Below are 20,788 nucleotides of genomic sequence, written 5' to 3'. Positions count from 1 at the left end.
TGAATGTGTAGGATAGTGGTTTTTTGGTTTTGTTTTTTTTCTTAGCACGTTAAGTACACGCTAATTTGGGGCCTGATCCTGTTCTCGCTGCGGTGAGCCTAAGCAGGAGCAGGCCGGACATCCATTCTTGAATAACAGTATTTGTTTTGTTTCACATTATTTTATGTTAAAGGTGACATTTTAGACATGCTTGCACTCAATTCCTGGATATGTTTATTTGAAGTATGTGCTGTTGCTTGTGTTCTGTTTCTGTAACACCTTCTCCCGCTGCCTGTTTATTTCAATGTCGTGCACCTCTGTGACATCCCAACTACTGCCTTACTAAGATAATGGTGTTATAAATAAGGTTTGAGATGAATGTATTTAAATAAAATCAATATAAGATTACTAAGAGATATATTTAATATGTAAATGACTCCCTGAAATGTTTCTGAAACTCAACTAGCATGAAGGTTGACTGTTAAAGAAATATGTCTTTATTTCTGTGACCGTGCCAAAGTTTTTCTTTGGGGAAATCCGGGATCTGATTTGATGATACAGTCTTTAGATGCAAGCTGATGATTTCTGCTCTCTTACGACCAATGATTTAAGATCAAGAAATGCTGAAGTGCTAAATATTTAAAACTTGTATTTTATGACTTTTTTTCCTCTGATGAAGACTTATGGCTGTGGTAGGATGAGGGAATCAGTAATGCGAGAAGGGAGGCTGGTAGAGCTGAGGGTGAGAAGCCGAGTGATGCTCTGAGAGGGTCTGAAAGGAGCAGGCGCTGGAACGAAGAGCGGGTCAAAGACTGAAGCGATGGCAAGAGCACTGCTGAGGGGGTTCTTGTAGGGCAGAAACAGGTTTGAATGGAGCCGGAGCTTTCAACTCGGAAAGTGCATTCAACACGTGTGTAAGCGCAAGCTCTCCCTGCCCAGTTATGAAAACACTATATATTTTAACTTGTTCCGGAACAGCAGATCCCTTTACCTTTCCCAAAATGTTTCTCATTTATTGAAACGCAGCTCAACCTTTGTTTATATCTCTTTAAATTGCTACTGGTTTGAATAACCTACTGATACCAATGTATTTTGCATCCATGGTTTCGGGTGTAATGCATTATAAGTGTTATCAGCACATAGGAAACTTTTCTCAAGTATTGTAACTTAAGAATGTTAATTGTATTCCATCATGCTATTTGAATGCTTAGTATGTTATTTCCTTTTTTTTTTTTCATGAACAGCCCATACTTAATGGGAGATAATATTGGATAAAAATAGCTAAATACACGAGTGATCTAATTTTTTTTTTGTTGTGAAGTGACTTGAGAAGCACTGCAAGTGCATGGTATCAAACAAATACATCACAGTAGAACTGTTACAGCTCTACATGTAATATATAGGTTCTGTACCTGGGAAGGAAAGTTGTGAAAAAATGTGGTCTTTTAGAAGCTTTGTGTGTTATTCCACAGCATGGCTCAAGCATTACTTTCAACTCAGAATATTTTGTGTTGCTTTTGTAATATGTATTTTTTTAATTCATGGAGATTTATATGTGTGTTTGAATACTGTAGAAATATTGCATTAAACTCAAGAGCTGCAAGAAAAAGCAATAAGAAATTCTTATTGTTTTCAATATTAGATGACTTGTAAAAGTCAACATCTCCTATGCTAGTGTACACTTTTAATTGTTTTTTAATTGGGATGTGAACCATCAATTATATATATAAAAAAGAAAAATTCTACTTCTGCATACTCTGTTGCATTTTTTAGTCGACCTTGTCTACAGAGCTCATAAGAGCTGCAGAGACATATACTTGGAAGTGAAAGTTTTGTGTACATTTATGTTCTGTATATGTAATACTAGTTACCTATGTCTAGCATCTTTGACCTTTGTATTTTTTTGGACAGTGCATCTATAATTTTCATTCACATGTAAACAATAAGTTGCTAACTTTGTTGTAAGCCGTCATTGTTAGAAGATACTTAAATTATGGCTACATGCTTAATTTTAGTAGTAAAGTATAATGCTTACTTAAAGTAGAAAGTGATAATGAGGTTTTATTTTAAAATGAAATTTAAAACTGTAGTGAGAGCACTTCCATGATGATAAATATATCAGTCCTTAAAATCAGAACTATTTGAGTATGATCATAACCTATTCTACAGGGTTTCTGTGTTTGGATGCTGTTGGCTGCTGGAAAAGCATGGTGTTGGTCTGGATTATTCAGTGAAGAGTAAGAATACTTCCCACAAAACAGCGTTTCATTACATGGCTTTTTTGTGTTTTAAAGTATCCAGTTAAGCTAATATTTTGTATTACTTTGGCTATTCACAAACAATTAAAGGCTTCATAAATGAATTTAAGCAGTAAATGCAGACATTTTATTTTATGAGATAATGAGGGTCTAGTCATGTTGTCTATTAAAAGCTACCCCATAGTCAGCAATACTCTGTCTTTTATTAGGAGAATGATGTCAAGATTATAATTAAAGCAATCCAGTCATGTAGCACTGCACAGAGCTTCCTTGTATATTGATTTTAATGTGGACATCTAATTATATAAACTTCTTTGACTGTAAATATTTAGTATGCATTCAGTGGGCCAAACTTGTGAATTTTGGAGGTCATAGCATGTTAAAATGAAAACAATGAACAGTTTATTCGTTTCCTTTTCTTCCTTGGAGAGGAGACTCAAAACATTCTCGAGAGAGGTCACTAGCAGAGTGGATTCTGCTAGAGATGCAGAAAGGAATTTTTCCACTTTCTGAGCAGATTAATTATACTTTTGGAAAAATCCCTCTTTCTTTTTTGGACATCTTGAAAGTCTATGCTTGTTCAAAAGTACTGAAACACTTGAATATTTTCATCAGAAGCATATCTAATCTGGAGAAGCCTTGATTAAAATTCCCTTTTTTTCATGGCAATAGAGCTCCTCATTTGAAGTGTAACATGCTTTTCCTCCAGAATGGAGTATTTGTATGTTTCCTGCATGTGTATATGCATAATACATATGTAATTTTCTACTGAGACTTCTACAACTGAAAAATAACTGTGTTTTTGTAGCAAAGACAAAAAAGCTAAACAATTAGGTATTAATGATATTCTTGTTGCATATTCAAAAGGTCTTTGCAAGCATTTCTTCTCCTTTTTTTCTTTTCACCATTTCAACCTGCAGAACTCTTCACTGTCACTTCAAATCACACAATTCTACAAAGATAAAACAACATTTAAACTCATTTGCTTTGGGAGGGAAATTGAGCATTTGCACCCAATAAGCCTGATTGTGGAACTGCATGCAAATTGTGTTTTGATTTATCTCTTTTGCACTTTTTTCCATTTGAATTGATCTTGCATTAATTTTGCCAAGCGGCTCTGTGAGGCTGCAGATGTTGCCCTGTGTTTAATAAATCAATGAGACAGATCTGAATGAATCACTTCAGATGGATTCTCTGCTCGGTTTGATGTCTAGATGTTATTCTTAGCTTGTTATCATGACAGATGCATTAATGTTCCCATACACTGCCAGCAATGTCAAAGAGATTGAAGCTTTTAAAGTGGCGGTATCCCCTTTTCCCCCTTCTGTTGAAATAACTAAATTGCCTTTAGGAATAGGTCAAAATATAAATTCAATCATGGCATTTTTCTTGTGGGGAAGATGCTAAACTTCTGATCCTACTATAACACAAAGTCAGACAAATACAGTTTCATACAGAATGATTAATTATTCCAAAATAGTGGAGATCAATATTAAAATCTAAACATAGCATAGCTCCTTAACAGAGTAACCACTTTCTGAACATTAATATTTCATTGTAATAGGAATGATCCGAATAAATAATATAAGACTCGAACATGTTAAAAGTGCTGCTATAAATAGAGTATCATTGTGTCCAAACTGATTACAGACTGAAGTGAGGCTTTTTCTCCATTTGAGTTTTTATTATGTTATTTTAAAGTTAGGTGTGTCTGGATTCAACTTCTGTTAGATTGAAAATAGGAAAACATGTTTTTAATGTTTCTGTTGTTACTTACCACTTAGAGCCAGGTATGTTAGAAAAGTTGTTGATCACCGTTAATTTCTGATCTGAATAATCTGGTATCCATTATCTTGGAGCAGAACCTGTGGAACGCAAATCATAAAAGAGGCTGGAATGTGTCTTTGTGGAATGGTTTTAAAAGATTGTACAAAGTGTAGAGTGCTCTGCCATGAATAATGAAGATCTATTTCCCAAGCAGGCTAAGCGCAGTTTTTATTGGCTTTTATTCCGCAGCGTTTATTAAATCACTTGTGGTATTCCTTGTTTTTCTTTAGAAGATAAAATAGTATTTTGTGATTTGCTTCAATCATTTTGTTAAACTTGATCTCTTTCTCTACGACACTTTATTTTAATGTTAATAATTATTGCAAATGTTCCTTTTCCTAATCTCTCCCTCAAACAGAACTTTGACTTCTTGTCATTAAGGCAATAAATTGGAGAAACTGGCTGTAACAGATCTAGATTTCTTTTGGCATTCTTGGTATTCTTGCTCCAGTAGTTCCAATTTAATAAAGGAAACAATATATGTAATAGAAATTCACAGTTTATTCAAATGAGTTTAAGCTTTAGCATTGTTATTTGCCTTTCTTTCACCAATACATCAATGTGTGGCAATAGCATTATACTTAGAAAGCCTCCAGAAGTGACCAGCTCTGTAGATGGGAAATTATTCTCACAGTGGGGCTACGGTTGGATACGCAGGCTCTGTTTGTGTCTCTGCATTTGTTTTAAAGGCAGGTGAAAAACAGCTTGGATAGAACTGAGGAGCACAGCAAAAATCACTGAATTAGAAAATCATGTTTTGTTGTATGGCAGTGGCCTTAGACTGAGAAACTAGTATCTACCTACCTTGGAATTTTGCAGAGAATGTTCAAAATGAGCTTTCTGAGATGTTTTGAAGAATTGTATCTTGTTTATGCTATTGCTTACAGGCTGGATTTCACATCCTGTAAGAGCTGTTTGTCAGTATCAATATTAAAAAGGTGTTGAAATCTGGGCAATAAAGTGCCTGTTTTGCCTTTGCTGAGGTGAACCTCCTTTTCATGCCAGTGGAAGTTTGCCAGAACAAGGGCAAATAACTTATAAATATATGTAACATCTGAGCCCTTCCTGCTAGAGATGGGACATATTTGCTTAAAACCTTCATTTGAAAGACTTACACATTTATGGTATTTTCAAACAGACATTACATATTTGGGTCTGATCTTGTTCTCGCTGAATGTAGGATCTTTAATCTTTTCTATGCCTGTTCCAGAAGCAGTCATTTTGGATTTTCTGAAGTTACGAACAAAATGATCCAACTCCTTACTTTAATATACCTAGAAAGTTCCCATCTAGTTTCTTTTACAAGTTCTTCGTGTCATTATCAGTGTAATAAAACCCTTTAAGTGTATGGAAACGCAGCATTTTAATGATTATTTACGTCAACTATACTAAAGGCAAAAAGAAACATAATGAGGATACTTTAGAGTTATTGCCGTTGGTGACATGTTCCTTTGGTGTAAGCTAAGGCAAGATTTTTATATGTTACGATTAAATGTGCATTACCAAGCACAAGTACATTAGTCAGTAATGATTCTTAGTGATTTAGATTTATCCTGCGTGATATTAGAACTGTCCCCTGGGGCTACGTGCTTTTGATCTTTGTTCCCTCTTGGTAAAACATGGTTATCCAAAGTGACTTAGTAATAGGGTTTCTCCTCTCCTCCTGTTCTACGACCTGTAAGAAACACTGATACCCATTAACAAATGTACTTTGATACCTGCCCAGAAGGTTCCAATATCCAAATCCTGTAAAACATAAATTTGTTTGTTTTCCTTTCTTTTTGCTGGCACATCTACATTGTTGTTTTGTGTACGAGTATAAAGTTTATTGTCACCAGCAAGTGTGGGGAGATCATATTTCCTTGTCAGTACATCTTGACCTGCTAAGCCCATTTTGCTCATTAAAATATATTGTATCATAGCCTTTCTTGACTCAAATACCACTTCCCAAAAAATCAGAACCAAACCAAATAAATAGTGCTTGCTTTATTATTGTACAGTGGCTTAAAGTGTAATGTTTAGCAGTGTGTATTGTTGTGTGTATGTTAAGGTATAAAATGTTCAATTGCAATTGTGTGTGATCTTATCAAGTTTCTGGAAATTGATATCTGGTAACAGCATTTAACCTACATCTAGTCTATCTGCTATTTATGTGATGGGTTAAAAAGAAAAAGTAGTATCGATCTGTCGCTGGATTAAAGTTTGAAATCGGCAACAGCATGAGCACAAAAGGCTTTTTTTATGATTTCTCAGCTTGCCATTGATCTACCAGTTTTATTGCATTCATTATTTATTAAAAGAATTTGCAAGCTAAACATAACGTTAAGCTAGTTTGCACACAGGGACTGCACTTAGGAAATTGAATGGAAATTGCATTAGAGATGAACATCTGTGCTATTTTTCCACTTGTGTGTTTATGGGTTTGTATAAAAGGTGTATTGGATTAACAGTTATAACCATTATAGCTTGCAGCAGTATGTTAGAACCTGAAGCATTTAGTAGTTATTTAGGAGAGAGACTATTTTTACTTATACTAAAAAGTATGGTAATGCTATCACAAACAGTGTTTTTATTGGATTATTCCTCATTAATGGACTTTTTACTAGTAATATGTAAAACTTGAGGTATATAGCTATTTTATGCATGTGTTTTATTATCTATGCTACATAAAGCTCCATTAATATTGTCATTAATTGAAGGTTTCTAGCGACAGTATTAGTTAAGGATTTGGCACATAGCAAAGTATTGAAATGAAATGTATTTTATGATATACAACAGGAATACAAGCATTGAAAAGACCCTTCATATATGTTCCTTCAAATTTTTCCCAGCAATTCTTGCTAGTTTTCTCTCCTTCTTGAGCTAGGTAGCTTCTGGCATGTATCATATCAGTAAATCAGGTGAAAATCTGAAATATTTTGAAATATTTTCCCACTTCAGCTCACCAGTTCACTTGCCCTCAACAGTAGCTGTAGTTGTGTATGACATATAGAGTGTAGGGTAGACATACAACTTTGGGATTATCTCCTGTAATGATTTTGGATTTTTTTTGTGTGTGTGTGATTGAGCTGCTTCTATGAAATAGATTATTTTGCTTGAATACTTTATAGTTAAATAGGAGAAAAAAAAAAGGAATAATTATTTTATGGGCTTTGAGTGAAAAGTATATTTTTAGAATCAAGATGTTATCTACTGTATATGGTCTAAAAGCATGTACAGTCTAGTTTGTTTATGACTGGAATGTACTGAAATATCCAATGTTTTGCGTCATCAGTGCACTTTCCTTTCAGTTGTCCTATTCAGGACTCAACCTGATACATCTCACCAGCTTGTAAGACTTAAGGGTTTCCTGTGCTACGAAGCAGAAACGTTCTTCATAGGACAAGGTTGTCTTTACTCTCTTGAATGCCACCTCTACACTGTTTTTTTTTGTTTGTTTTCCTCTGGTAGGGTGAACCCCTTGAAGTCCCAATAGCATTTTGAACAGCAGTAGCTCTGATTTTTGGTTGAAAGAATCTTGATACTATTTTTCCACATCGTTTTGCACTCACTGTTATTAGTCTTCCTTGCTGCTGTTCCCAGCCATACACTCCTGTGATCACAGTTTCTTTATTATAGCAGACAACACATTTCAGCTACCCTTTAAATAAAACTGGAAGTTAGATTTAATATGAGATTTATGTAATTTATATATAATATACACACACATATTGATTGATATATATTCACACACATAATGCAATTTAATCTGAATTTCTTGATTATTCCAAAGCCTCTCTTCCAAACCATGGAAACCAACTTTGATTTTTGGAAAATTTTGTCAACATGTTTACAAAGAGAAAGGCTTTGGAATATTCGAGAAATTTGGTTTAAATTGCATTTGCTATAGACACAAACTCAATTTCCTAAATTAACTTATATGGCTATATGAACTATCTTGGTGTATTTACTACAAGTCTCTAATTTTTTTGAGACTTCTCATAGCAATGTAATAAGTAACATTCTCAGAATGTAGTTTTATTTCTGTCCAGTCTGTGGCAAGATAAATTTTAGCTTGGGATGCCCTCGTGGTGCTTTCAGTCAACAGAACATCAAGTAATTTTTCTCTCCTGTTTCCAAACCTGTATGGACACGGGAATTAGAACACTTTATTTTCAAAGTTAATCAAAAGTATTTCTCACTGGAGTTCCAAATCTAGTAATATTTCTATATTTGTAATTAAAAAAAAAAAAGGCTATGAGAAAGCCCTTAGCACAGACATTGTGCCAGTAGGGGGATTTAGTTACTTGCATGTTACAGTAATTTAAGAATTGCTAATTAAGAAGATCCAAGCTAGTTTAAAGAAAAAATATTTTGAGCTTCATTTAGAGCTTCTAATCAGTATATTCAAGATATTATGCATTATGCTTTTTCTTACACATGTAACAGTTGCTTTTGCCTAATACAAGTTTTATGTGATAGGAAATGGACTGTTTTTGTAACAGTTGATCAGAAAATGCCCGGAGTCTGTGAAATGATATCCCTGTTGTTTTTTTGCAAAGTTGATGAAGGCACCTCAGTTCACTGCTGCAGGTCCCTGGAGCCACCTCTTCTTGTCCTTTGTGCTTTTAAATGTTGTTGTGTGCTGACAGAGGGCAATTTTCTAAAAAGATGCTGAGATAATACTGAAAAATAAAAGTAGGAAAAAATGTCAGGTCTTTCCAATGGGACTTAAAATACACGTAGAAAAACAACAACCAAACAAATACCAAAGCAAACGCAACCAACCAAACACTGACAAACCGAACAAAAAAAACCAAAAAAATCCCAACTAAAACCAAAACAGCAACAAAAAGCCAAACAGAGCAAGGCAGTAAAATGCTGCCAGTTAGCAAACAGCAGAATGTGAATGCCGGAACTGGACCAGAGGTACTGAACTCAGAATTGTGTTTTCTCTGTTGTGTGAACTATTTTGGGTAGGCTTATAAGGCCTTATTTGTTGTATTTATATGGCAGTTCATGCATTGATAGGTGACTTCTCAAAATACCTTGAGTTGAGCATCTCATCATTCAGAAATCACTTGTACCTGCTGCAGGGTTGTTCTGAATGTTGTGTAGAGCGCTAGGACACGTAGGGAGATGACCTGTCGGTGCAGCTCGTGCTCTTGTGGGGAGAGTTGCTGGATGTGCTGTATGTATTATATATAATACCTTGTGCTCCCTGCTGTGTTCCTTGTGTGTGGCTCTGGGCTGTGCCGGTGGGAAGGGGCAATGCATTGATTGCAGCTTTCTCAGCCTGGGCGCATCCTCCAGAAGGAGCCCTTGGAAGAGGTTTGGCCAGAATGATTACTGCAACACGCTGCAAACCTCGTGCTCCCTCAGGAGTGCTTGAGGAAGTGAGGTGATCCTGCAATACTGCTGTAGAACTGACATTTCTTGTCTCCGATCAGAACCATAGTCACTCACTTCCTTCTGCTCCATTTTTATAATTTGCCTTACTTGTTGCACGACTGATTTTTTGGTTCACACAAATCTGTTTCTTCCTTTTGGAACTCAGTAAAGTTTCTGTCTTGCAATTTAATGAAATACTTTTCTCTTGCATGTGAAGCTAGAGGGATTTTGGATCATCCACTTATCTTGTCTTTTTAATATGCTTTCTTCAAAATTCCCCCAACAAGCAGTCCTCTAATAAACTGTTTGTCCCATCATCTTACTTTATTCATCCTTAAAGGTTTATGATTTTAGCTTTTAATCTTACTGACTGAAAAATTTAACCCTTTATTATACTGTGAGAATCTGTATTCATGTTAGTGTGGAAACAAAAAAAATAGTTGTGATATATTTATTATAGACATGTTCATTAAGTAATGCAGTGACTGCTGTAGAGTAGTTCAGAGTGCACCAGTAGATTGCTAAATACATTTTAAGTACTCATGTTCTGTGAATAAAGAAAAGGCTTACACTGGTTCTCATGCTGCTGTATTCTGATCCAGATAGAAACTCTCTATAATAACTTTTATTTTAATTGGCTCATGTGACGTTTATGGTAGTACAAACTTTGTATTTTTGTTGTTTTTTCCAAACTTGGCTATTAACAGGAAGTTACATATCTGGCAGGGTTGGGCATCTCTGCCTAACCCAAGTCAGGGATGTAGTCGACCAGCACTGCCTTTGTTTTAAATGATGGCTTGTATTAGGGTCTGAATGATTTTTGGTTTTGCATTGCATACATAAGTGTACTTAGAAAGATCTTGTTGCATTGGCTTCTCCTAACCTACAGAAAGTTTGTGTTTCCGTGTAGCTACTTTTCTAATGTTTGTTAGCCAAACAAAGGTAGGAAGAACCTTGGTTGCTGGTTGTCCTCTACCTGTCTGTCACAGAAGGTGTGTGAATGTAGCCATCCTCCCAGTGCCTCCTAGCTCACTGAGATGGGGGGATGATCTCAGGAGGAGATGTGGCTATTGTCCTGCAGTGTTAGGTAGTCGTAGGTGCTGCATCCATCTGCTTTCTGGGGGTGGAAAAATATGAATGAACATAACACACCACATCTTATGCCCATTTGCTGCTGGCTCCCAGTGAAGTTGTGTCTCTCGAAGTGTAAACCCTTAGTAGGAGCTGACTGTTGATTTACAGGGAGAAGAAAGGAGGAACAGGGAGGCTGAGCTGTCAGATGCAGTGTGTTTGGGATCCCTGGGCACTAGATGGACTGCAGATATTCTGCTTGCACAGTCCTGTCCTTCGGCACCCGCACAGGCAGGCAGGGGAGGCCAAGCAAGGCTGGAGTCGCTGTGTGTTGTGTGCGATGGGCTGATGTGACCAGAGTGTGTCAGAGTCCCTGCAAGAGAGTTGATGATCTCTGCACTGCATGCGCAGGGTGGTGAATTTATTGCAGAATTTCTTGCTGGGCCTGTTTTGTGATTATCTTTTACCCCCTGCCCTCTGCTGCCCCGGAATTTCTCTTTGACACCTTCAGGTACTTGTGACTACACAGCATCATCTTTTCTCTCTCCTTTTGATGGATCTGTCTGTCATTGACAATAACTAAATACATGAATAGCATTCTATTGTAGACAGCAATTGCAGGTTTCATTTGTTGAATGGCCATTGAGTTGTCTTTCAAGTTTTAAAAAAATCTTTTGAATTTAAAAAGTTCCTTAAGATATTCTTGACCCTATTTTGATATAGGGGTTTAATAGATCCTCTGGCCTTCTAAACCTTTTTTTTTTTTTTTTTTTTTTTTGGTTAACCTCTAAACATGTATTTTGGTGGAACTTTTTTGTTTGTGTTTGGAGAGCTTTTTGATGCTGCTGTTCATTTTTCTGCTTTCTGATCAGAAGTTCTTTTTTAGCATCTTATGCATATGATGTAGTTTATCTGATGATGTCACATTGTCTCCAAAATAATCCCCCTTGATGCCTAGCCTGATGAGAATTTGAGTGATAGTAAACAAATATACAGACAGTAAGTAGTCAAATAACATTTTTATTTAAGTGCTTAGGATGATTGTGTAGTTCTGTTATATGACTGTGGGCAAAATTGGAAACTTCCTTTTCCTGCTGGTGATTTTAATGCCCTGTTCTGAAATCCTGGTTTCAGCTGCCCTTTTTCAGAGCAGAGTGTCTTTCTGTTCAATTTGTTGTGTCATTTGGAGTGATGCTGTTGAGGATCTTAAAACGTAGATAGTGTTGGTCAGAAAATGAGTCATGGGACAGAAAGAAAAAGTACAGGGGGTTTAGGACTGAAGGTATTTTAAGTGTTAATGAATCAAAGAATGTGTTAATGCTTGACTGTAAGCTTTCTATGCAACACTGCGGAGGAGACTGAATGAACATGGAGGCTTTGGATCTCATGTGAAGGAGGAGATTGCTTTGTCCTCTTGACCTCATTGCAGATGAAACTCTGCAATGGAACCATTGCAGAAACAGAGTCTTTCAATTGATTTCAGTGGGTTTGGATCAGGAGCACAGAAAACCATCAAAGCAAAATGCATATCCATGAAAGAATCTTTAAGTCACTTTGGTCCACACCAGGAAAGATTTTGTGTCAATTTGGAAGTGAAATAATGAATGGGTCCCTCAGAAATCAGTTGTATCCCCTACATATTTAGCTAATCTCTTATTTGGATAGATTTTAATTACTCTCTTTATCTCCATATGCTCATATAGAAAATAAACATAGAGGAAGTATGCAGTGGAATCCCAAGACATTAGGGTAGAGAATGTCTTTTTTTTTTTTTTTTTTTTTCATTTGTTTTAATTCTTTTGAGGAAGGGTACTACACGGGCTCAAAGTAGTGAGAGTCAATACATGTATGTTTGCATTGCCTGGTAAACTCTTGCCAAAAATAGTGGATTACAGGGTGTTTGTGCAAATTCATATCGGAATTTTCACACTTTCCAGTGTGGAAAGTGCTTACCAATGGTGATAAATAGAAGATATTTTCCATAGAGTTAATACTATAAACTTGTTATGGTAGCCTTGTTACTGTGTATATGTTGTACCTTGCTGATATTCAGAAATCCTTACTTAGTCTCAAATACATGAAATATGAATATGCTGATTCTTGATTATTTTTAATCAAGGGAGGATTGAATAGTCTAAGTGGAGGTGACTGCATGTAAAAAGTGGTGGAGAAAATATATTATGCACCTTAACTGTTTAAAAAGTAGGAAACTGATAATTATAATGTACTTAATAAGCTTGTGCACTTCATGAAGTTATCATAGATAGCATCTTGGCTATTTAGTCAACTCTTGTTTTATTCTTGCAGGTAGGACTCAGGCAAGTCTTGATTTTTTTGTAACTATTGATTCAAGTCCTTGGATATGTTAAAATCAGTTTGCTCTTTTATAACTTTTCAATTGAAAATTATTTCAGCAGATTATTGGAAAACTAGTATCTAAGAAACTTTAGTTCTGTTCCAGGCCTATCGATTCTGTGTTTCAAAGCAGTAGTGGTCTTGCAAAATAAAAGGTATTGTTCATTACTGGTATTCGCTAATATAGGCAGAAAAACTTTGACTGTTCTCAAGCTGAGGCTGAAAATACAAAGGAAGTGTAAACCACTGAGCACCTCTGCTTCTGAATGCTGTACAAGCTTAAATCGTGGTCAGTGAGTAGTGCTTTACACATGCATCTGATTTTTTGGGGGAAATCCTATGCACTTGCTGAAGGGAAATGGCAGTTGGTGGACTATTTATTACTCATTCTGGTTTTGGTGGAAGATTTGGCCTTGTATGTCATTTAGACTTTGTGACACATGTAGCCTCCCAGGGCCTAATGACTTGTCTGCAGATGGGCTGTTATTTATTACAGTCATGTAGAATAAAATTGATTGTCTTCTAAAATTAATTTTTCATTTGCCTCCAGCTCTGCTTTAATAGAGGACACACAGTTGCCTGTTTGCAGAAATACTGTTTAATCACATTAATATCTCAGCCCCCCAGGCTGGTGAAGATAATTGTACAAACGAACAGCAAAATCTGTATCTTTAACTTCTTTTTATGATTAAATTATGCAAATGACTTATCTCCTGCCCTTCCAAGCACTAATCATCTAATTAGGAATGATGTGTTAAAGGGGTGGTTTTGAATCAGGAGAAGGGGAGAATGGAGGAAGCAGAAAATGGGACCTGACAATGAAACTGCGGAAGGTACTCTAGTGGTACAAGATAAATCTGTGTATTTGTTCAAAAAGCAGTAATAAAGGCTTGTTGTGCTATTTCTAGTCTTGCTTTAGTGATTTTTTTTTTTTTTGTAAGAGGATACTTCTTATGTCTGATATTTGCCCATAATTTTCCATATTAACTTGAAATTCAGTTATTAAGGTTCAAGAATTGAGTCACTGGGTGCTTTCTCTTCCAGTTCTCATAAAAAAGGTCATGCAAATGTCTCTATTTGGCTTCATTAGTAATATGGTTTTAAAAAACAAAATACATGTATTTGTAGGTTGTTTTTTTTGTAAAAATGCTTGTCATCTGTCAGACAAGATAAATCCTGCTGTGTTTTCTACAGATTTGGTATATGCCTTCACTCAATCTGCTGTTGCCCTTTAGAAGTAAATATGTGAAACAGTGGGAAAAGTTTACTGTTTATGACACAATCAGTTTTGAAATTTGAGGGGCATGTTGCTTGCAACATCTTCCTTTTTCATTAAGGATCCTCAGCTTCCCTGCATGTATGTATGGCTTGTGCTTCTGTGCCATGTATGCTTATGCATATACATGCGTACACATACAGGGGTTTGCTGATATAATCTGAGATGAGTTTAATAACTTCCCCAGGAAGGTGGAAAACACTGTTTTATAAAGGTAAGTATCCCACATAAATACCAAGAAGCTGAAAACAATGGTGTCAAAATAATCTCTTTATTAGTGATTAGGTATGTGTCATAGGGATTTAAAAAGAAATAATCTCACACAAATCTGAAAGTAGTTAAAATGCTGACTGTGGTAGATAATCTGACTTTTCTTTGATTTTGGTGGTGCAACATAAAGAATGCAAGTTCTGACAGCGCTTTAATTTGTCTGACACAGATGTAAGTTGCTGATGGAATGTTTTCATAAACACTTTAGGGATGGGGAGTTTGCATATTTTTTTCTGTGCCTTCAAGCAATATGATTGAATTAAATCAGTTCACATCTATCTTTATATGTATTTTCATCATTATCACCCCAAAATTCTTCACAAAAGGAAAGATGAGAAGAGCTTGTTGAAGAACTCTTACACAAAATATTTATACTGCTGTCGTCTGTATTTACTAAGTATTACTTATAGGCAAACTGGAAGGAAGTGGTCTGCAGTAAGGATTCAGATCTCTCTTTTCTATGTCTGCACATGCTCAGGTCTTTATCTAATTGCTCATTCAGTTGTGTTTCTTATCTCTGTACTGGACAGTTTTCACTGAGTAATCATATGTCATGACAGATGGTAGATTCTCAAATAATTTTATGAATTAAGTTTCTTGTTTTGCAGGAAGTTGAACTAGAAAGAATTCTTGTAAGTCTTCATGCTTGATAGCTACTGTAGTGGAGCCGTCTCACGATTTTTCTTTGGGTGTTTGTTTTCAGAAAGTATTTACGTACATTCCTTCGAATTTCTCCTCTTGGTGGGTTAGGTGTTGGACTTAGAATGGCTGATTCTCTATGGTGAGATATGTGATGGTCCCTAAAAAAATCTAGCAGCCTTTCTTAACACAGTGTCCAACAGTGACACTTTATCAAGTTGTGAAGTCTCTTAAATGTGAGAGAATTTTAGCCAATCTGACCTCTCTGCACATTCTCAAAACTGCTTACTACCCATGCGTGGCGTATTGAGAAAAGTTGAATGCGTTTCAATTAAATTACTAATTGATCTTGTACTTTACAAGCAAAAGGATTTTACCCAGGTAAAAGGGAGGAAAGCTGACACATATTAGTTTTTCTTCTTCTTTTGATTCTTCTTTGTTTTATAATAATTTGATACATGGAATAACCCATCCTAAGCTATATTGGTGCTGAAAAAATGGGACAGCTAAACTGGGCGTTCAGTTTGCATGAGTGGTGAATATTTTGAAGGAAAGTCCATTGCATGGCTCTAATTTTCTGTGTTCTCATCTTGCATTATTTTTGCTTTTTGTTCTGTGGTGGTGATTCTGCATGTTAATGAGGCGATGAGTGGTCTTATGCAGGCGGTAGTTTCCAGGTGAGTGTTTAGGGGAAGAGCGATGTTGCTACATAAGTTCATGAGCCGGTAAAAAGGATTTGCTTCATATACTGTTGGTACTTCCTGGAATGCTAACTGCTTTTGAGGAGGGTGTTCTTAACCCGTGTGGGATCTACTGTCTTTACCTTTATGGGCATATATGTTCCTCCAAATAAGTGTTTTAATAGAACCACCAATTAAAAGATCTTTCAGTTGTCCTTGGGATTTATGCACTTAGAACGCTGTTCAATAGCCGCTAATATCTCTCATGCTAATGGAGCCACTATTTGTAACAGTTAGGTAGATATAATAATCTTTACAGCAGTTAAGGTAAAGGCTATTTTAACATTAATCAAGTTTTTGTCATATATTAAAATAAGTGATTGCACAAAGCACTAAAACAGTATGCGGCTTCAGTAGTATGATCTTAAAGCAAGATCCATATCCGTGGGAAGGTCTGAGCCAATTGTGACATCCAGGAGCAATGAGAATTCTTACAGAGAAATAGTCTTGAGTAAATTAGTGATTTGTCTGCTAATTTCAAATTAGTTTAGTCTAGAAATCCAAATATATTCCCTTCTGTGGTCTTATTATGGGTTGGGGTAATTGAATATTTTTGAAAAAAACTTAATTCTGATATTGAAAAGATTTTTTGGCAAACGTTGAGAAATAGTAGAGCATTTAAATATCCATGGCTCTAGACTGTCAGCGTACAGTGAGTATGTGATGCACATTTTCTGGAATCATGGACAATATGGTAGAAAGCCATGCTCATCAGAGTTCTTTGACATCAGAAGAAGGCTGTGACCAGTCTGTCTTCACCCATTTGGGTGAAATTCCAGTTTGAGGTACTGAAAGCAATGCAGTCTAATGCTTTCCACAGCAGTAGAATGTACACTTCTTAATCTCTTATTCTGAACGTAGTAGTGGATAAGTGTGGAATGGCACACTAAACGCTTTTCTGTGATCATATTAATATATTTCCATAGCTCTACTATTTCTTAAAAGTTTGGTTTTCCAGAAATTGCTGAACTTGTACTTATAATAACTCACAAACATCAAAGAGCTGAACTTTATTTACTGTGGACCTGTGATTATCTGGCTGTGGTTCACTGTTGTTCAGGCTGCAATATGGAGTAGTTTTCAAACTGCAGCTGTATGAAAATGTAGGATAGTGGAAAAAAAAATTGTACACTCAATTTACACTGGTGTAGAAGGTGGAACTTCACAGAAGTCTAAATAATAGTAACTCTATATTGTTATGGTGTGAAGGTGAAAAATACTTTACAGATTCTCCCCCTTATGTTTTCATTGAAATTGACTATAAGTGGTCTCTTTATTCTCCCAGTATTAATAGGCTGGGGGTTTCTTCTTTTTCAACCTCTGCTGTACCTAAGAATCTGTGTATGAAGTATAACAGATTAGTAAATTCAGTCCCTGAATCTTTCTCCTGAATTAGTTGTTGTTTTCAGGTATTTTGAGTCTTCATTATATGCAAGCTCAATTTGAATTAAGAGAAAAAGCCAAACAAATTGAGCTTACCATGTCTGTTGATAGGTGAAAACTGGAATTTTACTTTATGCTATTAAGCAAGAATTTACTTGTTCATTTATAGAACAGGCAGATCACCTTTATCAGTATATTCTGATTTTATTGTTTATAGTTCTGTGAATGTGCCTACACAATTTCCATTCTACAGATAATGTAGACTTCTGAAGATTTTCAATCTGGAATTTGTATTTTCTTTTTGTGGTGAGAAGCAGAGAAAAAGGGAACAACCCTCTCATCATTTATGTATCATGACCCAGCATCTCAGAGCCTTAGGCTATTATTTCAAAATCCAATATATTCAAACTTTGGCCTCAGAGAGCGGTAGGATCAGTACACAAGAACAATAGAGTGATAAATATAGATTTTTCATTAAGGAAAAGACTATACCCTGTCATTTTTGAATCAGCGTTCGAAAGAGGATCTGAGGATTCATAGCCTCCTGTAGGCTTTAACTTCAGTTTTGTTGCGAAAAAGGACTTAACAGCCTTTTCATGTTACTGTGAGGCATCATTGGCACACAGAAATAAAACTTTAATATATGCTGAAGGAGAGATCCACTACCAGTGTGTCAGTAATTTAATGCAAGTCCATTTTGAGCCAAGCATAATTCCAGGCGCGATGTGGAGCACGGCTCGTTCCGGAGGCCGGTTTGCGTAGAGCGACACAGATCCAGTTGCAGAACAGTTGGCTCACTGGGTAAGCTGGGTTGTCTTTCTTCACAGAATTATCTCCTACACTAGAAATTTGTTTTGGTAGTCAAATTAAACATAGTATAATTCTCTTTGTAGCACAGAAACTACAGATTTTTTAGTACAAAAGTTAGATTACTGGATGGAAAGCATATGCTTTCCGGCATATGCTGTATAAATGTACATATGTACATGTAAGCACACCACCTTCACATAAGAAGGGGTGTATCTGCTTAAGTTCTAGAAATTGCTGAAGTTCTCAGAGACGTTAACACATATGCTGTATTCTGGGAGACTCCTTCGGATTTTAGAAATTGTTTTTCTTTTCATTTAAACAGATTTTTGCTCAATTTCCTTAAATCGAGCAGCTGTGATAGTGTACAAACAACCAAAATTTATGCTGAAAAGTGATTTTTGAGCTCTTTGTTTCACACTCAAGGAAACAATTTATGTTCTTATTTTGAAGTTAACAGCCTAACACTTGTCAGAGAATGCGCCAAATGGTGAAAAGTTTTGGTTTCTGCAGTAAAATTAAGAAACCTGTGATTTTCATTGGTCTCAGATACAACAAAAAAGGTGATTGACCCCATATTTTAATATGTGTGTATCTGCTTAAACACTCACACTTCAAATTTGGATGTGAACAACAATACTGGGAAGGGTTTGGTATATATTTTGTATATATGCAGTGATTATATATTGCTGTTGTAGCTTTTTTTGAAGTTTACTAGAGGAGACCTGTGTTTGATTTGGTGGGAGTGTGGAGGTGGGATGATAAACTACAGGTTTGCTTTCCAAGTCCTGATGGGGAGATGCTTTATTCTGTATTGTTATCAATGCGAAAATAAAATTACAAAAATAGTATTACTTCAAAAGTTTTCTGCTTGCTTTTAGCTGACAGGGCTCTAAGTGGATATAGCTTTTTCCACCTGCAATCAAATGTAATAAACCTTCTTCACTGCAGAAGTCAAATTCCTGGAAAAAAAAGAAGTTGGAAGCTCACACTTACACCATAAAACCTTGTTTATTGCGACCATCAGTCTTCGAAGATATGCCCCACAATGGGGTTTGGTAAAGCCATTACAAGGTGCCGTATGAGTTCCATTTGCCTACAGTAAATAGAATGTCAGAAGTGTCAGGGGGAAATAAATATCGGGCTGGTTAAAAGGGAGCAGAGATGGCTCAAAGCATCATTGAGAGGATTGATTTATCTGGCATGCTGTAATGACTGCAGATGTGGATCTGTTATTCTAGATGAGCAATGAATTTGATGAGCTGATAACACAGGGCCAGAGAGGCCTGGTTTTAATTACTGATGAGGAATTTATTTGTGAAGCACTGTGATTTACTGAGGGTTTGTTCTGTTATTGACAGGTGACCTTGGGGCTTTTCTCTTTTGATGAATAAAAAAAGTGGCATTTTTTTAAAGGAAAGCTGTTTTATCAGTGCTATGAATACAGCGAGGTCATTTTAGATAAAGTATTGTCTTTCAAACCATCTTTATATATAATTATTTTTTGTAGCAGTTGTTAATTGCCTCTTTCATCGAGATTGTCGTGTATGCTGCACTTGTTACTTGAGAGAGACTAATTTTGGTGCAGATCATTGCTAGCAAGAATATGTTGAGTAGAACTTTTGTGGTGGAGATCTTTAGGCAAATAGCAAAAAAGTCAAATCATCCAAGTATTACTGGTTTGTGCAGCTTTTCAACTACTATCTCATCCAGCGCATGTTACTTTTACTCTTCTGATTTTCCCTACAGGCCACTGAGGGGAAGGAAAAAAAGCAACAAAGAATCAAAGGGTTTTTTTAATTTTTTTTTTTTTTTTTGATAAACATAATGAGATAATCTATTAACTATTTTCAACAGCGTTTTGTCTGAGCTGAAGTTTTCATCAGGACACTCTTTGTTGGGCAAAAAATTATTGACATACCTATTATTTTTATATACTTAGTTTATTTTCTCCCATGGAATGTACTTTTTTTCTTTTTGATCTGTACATGCAATGGGAATTTTAATGTTGACTTTTGTGCTTGCACTCTTAATTCTGTACTGTACTTGCAAATTGCAGTGTATTAATATCAGGATAAATCAAAGTAGTTTCTGTCTAAACTGTGTCAGAAGTGTGTGCAGATACTGCAGATGTGCCTTAAAAGTAGTGGGAGTTGTGTGGATTTGCAATATATTTTGTAATGCAAACTGAAGGTGATAGGTGCAGACTCGACGTGGAATCATGTCCCCAGATTTGCTATGAAATTCCTGTTGAACTCTATTGTGACAGTGTCATCTTGAGAGGCACATGAGACCAGGTGTGTCTGGAGTCAACATGGTTCCTGGTTGGATTCGGTTCAGTGTCTGCACTGTTACCCTGGGACTCAGGGGTGAACATGATGGAGACTGATGGTTTGACAGAGAAGCACAAGCTTGTAAAATGTCCTAATTATCCAGTTTGGGTGGGAAGGGATCGTCAAAACTCATCCAGTGCCACCCCTGCCATGAGCAGGAACATCTTCACCAGCTCAGGTTGCTCAGAGCCCCATCCAGCCTGGCCTGGGATGTCTCCACCTCTCTGGGCAACCTGGGCCGGACTCTCACCACCCTCAGTGTCAGAAAATAAGTCAAATACTACTTGAGAATGTTCTGTGGAACTTCCCCAATACTAATAACATCAAGGGATCTTCTGTGTGGTTTTCCAGGAGGGCTGTGGGTGTTCACATGCAGTGATTGCAAGCTCAGATTTTGGTCTCGTAGGGGAACCTGCACCTGCTGAGGTCAGTTGATTTTTCTCATTGGCTACAATAGGAGATGACTGCATCCCACAACTT

At 36.3% G+C, this 20,788-nt stretch overlaps 1 protein-coding gene across 2 annotated transcripts in view; it reads left to right on the top strand.

Moving 5' to 3' along the window:
* Positions 1-20,788, top strand: part of DACH2 (dachshund family transcription factor 2) — a 251,589-nt gene that overhangs the window by 1,485 nt on the left and 229,316 nt on the right. The gene's annotated exons all lie outside the window — the stretch shown is intronic.

Source organism: Streptopelia decaocto (genome assembly GCF_964273445.1).
Source record: "Streptopelia decaocto genome assembly, chromosome: 10".
Taxonomy (NCBI): Eukaryota; Metazoa; Chordata; class Aves; order Columbiformes; family Columbidae; genus Streptopelia; species Streptopelia decaocto.
This window is presented reverse-complemented; position numbering and strand designations above follow the sequence as displayed.